At 50.8% G+C, this 7,788-nt stretch overlaps 2 pseudogenes across 1 annotated transcript; one reads left to right on the forward strand and one right to left on the reverse strand.

Annotated features, from left to right (window-relative positions):
* Positions 1-1,538: 1,538 nt before the first annotated feature.
* On the forward strand, positions 1,539-3,737 carry LOC149338473 (uncharacterized; annotated as a pseudogene). Its single transcript, XR_016283852.1, has 4 exons — positions 1,539-2,143; positions 2,290-2,489; positions 2,647-2,974; positions 3,043-3,737. The product of XR_016283852.1 is annotated as an uncharacterized LOC149338473 (transcript).
* A 919-nt stretch (positions 3,738-4,656) lies between these two features.
* On the reverse strand, positions 4,657-6,295 carry LOC149338474 (uncharacterized; annotated as a pseudogene).
* Between the last annotated feature and the right edge of the window lie 1,493 nt (positions 6,296-7,788).

Consider the following 7,788-nt stretch of genomic DNA (forward strand, 5'->3'; position numbering starts at 1 on the left):
AATTTCCAGGCTGGTCTTTGGCACTGATGTGGTTCAAATCCGCGGCCGCTGCGCCATAGAATGCGAGTGGTGCCCCCGCGCGGGGAGTGGTGTGCCGCAGCGGCCGCTGCGTGAATGCACCTATAGTCGGATAAAACTTAAGTCGGCAGTGAAGCTCCTCCCACATTCAACCTCCGTGCACAGAATTCCTCCACGACGAAAAAGTAGTCCGCTCTTAAACGTTTCTTGTTACGTAAACAAGAAGCTCACAAGAAAAACATTGACTTCCTGAGTTTTGATGCGTGGATTGTTTGGTATAGTCAAAAATTGAAAAGCTGATATCGTTTACAGTTGCGATTTCCCAGCGGAGCAATACCAGACGCCGCGGACCGCGGCCCAGTGTTAGCAACTGCTGTTTTTTTAAGTTGTATCCTACTATAGCCGCATGGAGAGAAAGAACAAAGTTAGTGTTCTTGTTGGCGGTATATCGCACTCGACCGCGCGGAGCGTCCAATGCACATGCAAGGCTCTGGCCAGGGCGTCCAGGTCGGGAATTTCAAGTCCTTCCTTGAGTCTTGGTTGCTTGACAACCGCGCGTCTGATCTTCTATGGCGCTCCTTGCCACAGGAATTTGAAGATCAACTTCTCCGCTCTCCTTCTCACCTCTGCAGGGACATCCAGGATGCTTGGGCTGAAACTGAAGATGGTGATCGGCAGGGTCCGGATGATGGTGGCTTGTGCGGTGAGTGGGCATCGCAGTTGTCCAAGGTCTGCTGTTTTCGTGGCGAGCTTTGTGACGACCTCGTTCCAGTTGCGTCCTGAGGGTCCGTTTCTGTCGAAGAAAAAGCCTGGCATGCGCGTCTCGCTAACCGCGGGTACCTCAGGGAGGTTTGGCCGGCTCTCATCGCGTAGTGCCATGATGGTACTTTTGCGCTTATTGAGCCGCTCTCCACTAGCCGCGCAATATTGCTCAGCTATCTCCAGTGCCCGCTCTGCTGATGCTGCGTCCGGGACGACGATAGTGATATCGTCTGCATATCCGAACACAGGCACTGCAGGGGGACCCACTGGCAGGACAGTGCGCTTAATGCGCATGTCAGCTACAAGGCGTTGCAGGAGGTGTTCTACAGCTAGAACGTACAGAAGCGGAGAGAGCGGGCAGCCCTGTCTGACGCCACGCGCTACTGGAAACCACCCAGAGATGCGGCCCTGGACGATTACTGCCGCGCGCGGTGCCGCATACAGAATTCCCACCATTTGGATGAGTCCTGCCTCTAAGCGTGCATGCTCTAGCTGTTTGAGCAAGTAGCTATGGTTGAGGCGATCGAACACTTTCTCCTGATCGAGGGAGAGCAGTAGGCCCCCCAGGTCACGAGACTTCAACCACGTTAACAAGTCTTTCAACGCCAGTCCGTGCAGCTCTACCGAACGCCCTGGGACGCAACAGGCCTGCCGTGGTCCCACGATGGTAGAGAGAGCTGGCGTAACCCGCAACGAGAGGCACTTGGTGAGCAGCTTATAATCGCTGCTTAACAGCGTTATAGGAGGTATTCACTGAGACCGCGCTACCAGGTGGCGCGAGCGTCGTCACGGCTGGCGCGCCATATCGGTGGTCGGGTTCATTCGGCGCGCGCGTCGGATGGTGGCTGCTTGTTCGTGCGCGCGTTTTGTTTTCTTCGAACCGCTTTTCTGCCTGCTGCAATGGTGAACTGTGCTGTGTACGGGCGCAGTGCCCACTCGCGGAAGAGTGCGAACGATGAGAATGTGGCAAACGTCGGTTTTTTCCCCATACCCAAAGTGGTAACCCATCAGTGCGCACGTACCAACGAAATGTCGACACGGAGAAGGGCGGAATGGTTTCGCCGTATTAACCGCAAAGATATGGACCGCAATGCTAACCACTACAAAGTCTGTGGGAGGCATTTCATTTCAGGTAAGCACTGGAAGTCCGGAGATCGCGGTTCCGCGTTGTTAGCGACTGCATGCAGTTTGCCATCGTAAAGCAGCTGCACGTCTCGTCGAGAGATAGCTCGCAAGCGACTTAACAGAACTGCATTTTCGCAGGTCGTCCAGCATACATAATGGACGAGTCCAACCCGGGCTGGGCGCCCTCCCTTTATCTTGGGCATGGGAGCGAAGGAAACAGCAACGCCGCGTCATCTCGGTACGACCGTCCGCGATTTGGATGCATACTTACCCGCTCATAAATATTGCCGCTGGTTACTTCCGGCAGGCTTTTAACATCGTCATTCAAAAGAAACCTGATGATTTTGCATTTCTCAAGTAGTTGAATGTAAGACTTCCTTTCAGGTACACGAGGAAAAGGCGACGAGCGAAGCAATCACAAAGTCCTTTGAAGCAGCAGCATACCAATGTACAGAATGAAACCAACGCTGGAACAGATTCGCCAGTGCCCCAGGGAGACGATGAAGAGCTTTTTAGCGATTGTCCCGATATTCGAGAGGCACCTAGTCAAGAATGCACCGACGGAGATGAATGTTCCCACGAGGGTGACAAAGGTACTGCTTTACTCGAGTTTATGCATTTTTAAAGTTGTAACATTTTCATATGGCTTTCAGTGAAAGAAATCCAATTGTTTTTTTAATTTGTCATGGTGTCCTTGCAGTGACTTGATTGGTAAGTTGCACATTGGTGGTATCTTTTCAGGGAAGGCAGACTTTTCACAAGCCACAGACCTGACAATGGAGCAAATTGAGCAAACTGAAAATGAAAATCGCCACTTGCTTGCGGAGCTGGGAGAAGTGCGAAACAAATTGAGCAAGCAGTCTCTTACCGAAGACTGTATGAAGGAGAATGAAGACATGTTGCAGTTTTACACAGGACTGCCGAATTTCACCATTCTGATGGGCCTTCTTCAAGTCCTTAAGGAAGGCATTGCACACACAAGCCGGAACAGCCTCACCCTCTTCCAGGAGATGCTCATATTCCTCATCCGGCTTCGTTTAAACGTGCCATTGCAGGATTTGGCATACAGGTAATCGCCTCTTACACTGAGTTGATAAGTGTTGTGTATAAAATAATCTGCTGTCTTGTCACTTGCAGGTTTAACATATCCCAGCCAACTGTGTCAAGGATCGTCAACAAGTGGATTGATGTTGCCTTTGCTCGCCTCTCTCATGCTGTGAGATGGCCAGGGTCTGTAGAGTTGCAGGCAACAATGCCTATGGCGTTTCGGCAGTCTTTCGGGACAAAGGTAGCTGTGATACTCGACTGTTTTGAGGTGTTTATAGAGCGCCCTTCATCTCTCCTGCCAAGATCACACACATATTCGAACTATAAACACCACAATACAATCAAGTATCTAATCGGAATTGCCCCACAGGGTGTCGTCACATTTATTTCTCGTGGATGGTGTGGACGCACAAGTGGCAAGGTCATTACAGAAACTTGTGGCGTACTGAATAACCTCCAGCCTGGAGATTATTTTTTGGCAGACAGGGACTTTACCATCGGGGACAGTGTTGGACTTCACTGTGCAAAGCTTGTAATTCCTGCTTTCACCAAAGGCAAGCCCCAACTTTCGGCATGTGAAGTGGAAGACTCGAAGGCTTGCAAATGTTAGGATTCATGTCGAGAGAGTCATTGGACTGCTCCGCAATAAGTACCGAATTTTAAAGTACACACTGCCTGTGGAGGTGCTTGCATCTGGAGAAAACGAACCCACTGTGCTTGATAAGATAGCCTTTGTATGTGCAGCACTATGCAATTTGAGTAACTCCACTGTTCCATTTGGGTGACTCCAGACAAAGATGAGGTAGACCATCCAGCTTTTGTAAATTTTTAATGTGCACTATGCTGCTCCTGTGACGAAAAAGCAAGTTATTGCACTACAAGTGCTACACCTTTTTGCACTCACGGCAGTAACAATTTCCTTTTGGTGCTGCTTTCAGCTTCACGCATTTGAAGTGAAACCACACATAATTGCAAGAAGAGTTGTCACACATCACCATCTTGCCTGATTCAGGCTCCTGGCAAAAACAATAAACCTGCTCTTCTGAGGTCTCAGGGTCTTGTTGGTTTCCGTCACTCCTCTCAGTGTCTCCAGTATTTTCTGGCAAATTTCCACTGTTTTCAGCAGTGTCTTGAAGATCACGACTGCTCCTCTCGGTCCAGTAGTGGAAGCAAAGTTCGGGCAGAAGGATAGTCTTAAAATATTGTTCACAGCGCTTCACCATCGCATCACAGAACTGCGTATCTTTGTAAACACGGATCACAATAAAGTCCTTTAGTGTCCACAGCACAAAGTCGCAGTAGTTCACTTTGCACACAAACATTTGCATCTGGGCCTGGTAATAATAAGGGTGGTCACTCTTGAGCTTGACAGCCCCATCCACAAGAGTTATACAGGAAGACTTCAATTTTGTGAGCTCCCGAGCATGTTCTTCCCTGCCATTATATGGGCATTTTATTTCCAGGACGCCTTCTTTGCAGCAGATGCAATTTATGACGCCATCAAGAGAGGCGGCTAAATATGGCCGCTCGGTTGAGATGTGCAGCCCCGAATCTTTGCATGCAAAATTTAAGTGTACATTTTCTGATACAGCCTTGTAAGCATCTCTTGCATTTGATTCTTTTTCTTTCCCCCAAGCAGTCTGTGGGGACCAAAAGCTTGTGGTTTCAGGGTAACAAATTTTTCTCAGTAGTGACATCGCAGGGTCACTCAGGGATGTTCGGCAGACTGCCTTTGCGTTATATGCAGTGATGCGGCCAGCCCTGAAAGCGAACCACTTGGTGCATTTGGCTTGTTCTCTTGTATTCTTCTCGATGTTATCTGCAAGCTGAAATACAAAGCAAATTGTTACAGCCTAGGCACACTCGCTTGCTTTTTTTTAATGCTCTAGCCAAATTAGCAGAGCTAGATAAAAAATGCAAGTACAAAGGCCAGCCATACTGTACCTGTAGATCCACTGTGATGCTTTCAGCCAGCTGGGAACATCTCTCCATCACGGCACTCCATGTGGTGGGTTGATAGTCTTGCTGCATGTTTGTGAGGATGGCACTTGGAAACTGGGTCGCAACAGGGATGAACTCGTGCGCATACTATGGTTCCAAAGACAACAGTGCAGGTCGGCTCCCACTTTGGTGGCATGTTGCCAAAAACTGTGACTACTGCTCATCTGTAGTCGGTTGAATGCTCACTGAGCGCCGTTTCACACGACATGGTGTTTCTCCATCCATTATCCTCTTCTTCATTTTTGAGGATGTGAAGCTCACACCTGATGCAGGTTTAGGTTCAATGAACCGTACTGGTGGAGGAAGTCAGGCATTTTCTTTTTCAGTGCAAGCTTGTCCATCCCGTCTCTGCACAACAGCCTGTATGTAAAACAAAACTGCACCAATGTGGGAACAGGCTTCCCCTAAGCCTGCCTTACATGTGCAATGGGCAGCTTGCACATTTCCATCTTGGTGTACGAGGAGCCAGGGGTGCAGTGGTTTGTCACTCACTGACTGAGAGTGTAGAACCTGCATAAAAGTGAGAATAAGCTGGTGAAAAAAAAAATCTACAAAAGCCTTTAGATTTGCTATCTCGCAGAGCGTTAGAAAAATGCAAACGTTGCTTACGCGTAACTATGCGATGGTGCCACAAAAGTAGAACTAGCAATTAGCTTATGAGCAATAATCAGCAACCCACCACTGTACATGCGTGCGCCAAAAAGCTACAGTGAAGATCTGGTACAAAACGTATGAATGTCAGTGTCTCGGCAGCTAAATGTTACAGTCGAACAGCAGACAACTTAAGGCGCTGCCGATGTGAGACTCGCAGTCAAAAGGTGTTCGCGGAACGCCAAATAAAAAACAAACATCACTTCTCGACACTCCGCGATCGCTGGCGTACACAGAGCTTACATCAGTGACAAAACGGGTAAAATTTCGCGGTGTTTGATTAACAGTCGGCACATTTCCGCCGCTGCCGATGACTCCCAAGCCATTAAATCGTTCTCGCAAACACGACGATTAAAACAAAAAATCACATCAATGCTCGATACCACGCGATGACAACTCGGCTGTCGGCGAGAACTTTGAGGCGCGGTTACCGCTCCCAACCGCTGGTGAGGTAATTGTGGGCTTCCAATGCTTTGTAGCATTTCAGCTGCTCTCTAGTTATAAAGCTGGTTGCATGGACGAGGTAATCCTTTATGTCACTGAGGCCCACACTTGGCAAAAGATTAACGTCGCACTTCACTTCTGCTTCATTCAAGTCAAGAGGGTCGACCGCGCCGCACAATCGCACCTTGTCCACATAGCGCGACTTTTCAGGCTCTTTCAACTCACGTGCGTACGCGCTTAACCGCATTCTGACCGATCTGCACTGTGCTGTTTCCTCTGAAGACATCGCATCGACACGGCACAGCAGCACAGTCGTTTCACAGCGGGACAGCGGCGGCAAGCGGAAGCGGACGACCACGAATATGGTGGCGACTGCGATCGACTGCAGCGACCCTAGCGTTTGACGTCATGTGAATACCTCCTATAGGCCGCTATGCTCTCAGATAAGTCGACTTGCTGCTATCCTTGCACAACAAGGTGATCAGCCCTTCGTTCATACTCTCCGTCAGCGCACCTTGCTCCACCAGTTGGTTGAGAAGGTTCGTGAAAGGGCGCTTCAGGAGAGGCCAGAACTTCTTGTAAAAGGCTGGCGGAAGTCCGTCCGTGCCCGGGCTGCGATTCGGCTTCATTAGTTGTAGCGCCGCGTAAAGATCGTCCTCGGATATCCAGGTCGCGTCTACTGCGGGCTCCTCGCACGGGCCTTCTAGAGGGAACTCATCCGAAAAACAGGGCTCGGCTGTGTATAAATCCTCACAGAAGCACCGCGCGGCGCTTAGCACCCCATCCGCGCTGGTTAGAGCGCCTGTGACGGGGTCAGCTACCGCGGTGAGCGTGTCGCTCTTTGTCGCGAGTCGGCGGCGCAACAAGTGTCGAGCACACCATGCTTCTCGCTCCCATCGCTCGACCCGCGCAGTTGCGCGCAGCCTGTCCCAACGGCGGTTAAGCAAGTGATGTAGCTCCTTGCGTAGCGCCGTCAGGGTTGGAGCAATGCTCGGTCCCTGCGAGAGGGGGGCGGATAGCGCGATAATACTATCAGACACTATTCAGATTTCCTCCCGTTCCTCTCGCTCTAACTTATCCCCCTACTCTTGAAAAGTCTCCTTAACGCGTTGCTTCATCTCGTCCCAAGGTTGCGCTGACATTGATGGGGGGACGTGCTGTTTTATCGCACGTGCGACATCTTGGGCTACGCGGTCATCGTCTAAGAGTCTGACATTCAGTCTCCAGCACCCCTTGGCTCGCGGTGCAATGTCTGGGGCACACAGACGGGTGACAAGGAACCTGTGGTCGCTTAGGGTGGTTGGAAAAACCCATGCGCTTGCTTCGCGCCACGTGCACGACTTCCGCTTATTTAGGTGCCCTCGTGAGGCCGCGACAGTTCAGCGTGCATAGTACAAGGGAGAAAGCCATGATGGTGGGGGGCGAGCGTGAGGGATGTGGGGGGGGGGGGGGGGGGGGGGGCCGGGACGGGCAGTCGGTTAGTCAGACGATGGAATGGGTTTCCCCCTCTGCGTCACGACAGGCGAGGCGAGAGGGAAGTCTGGAGTTGATTCATAACTACTATCTGAAACTAGCTCACAGTCACATGCCTTGCCCCCACAGAACTGGCAGGGGGTTGACGCGCCTGTCTCCTCGTCGCTGTCAGCCTCGCTTTCGCTAGAACTAGCTAGGCGTGGTGGGTTCTTAAGAAAGGCGCGCTTTGTTAGGGGCCCACCTGCTGAAAAACTTGAGCTGGCTTCT

The sequence above is a fragment of the Amblyomma mixtum genome, chromosome 6, assembly GCF_055824585.1.
Source record: "Amblyomma mixtum isolate Tamu chromosome 6, ASM5582458v1, whole genome shotgun sequence".
NCBI classification, from domain to species: domain Eukaryota; kingdom Metazoa; phylum Arthropoda; class Arachnida; order Ixodida; family Ixodidae; genus Amblyomma; species Amblyomma mixtum.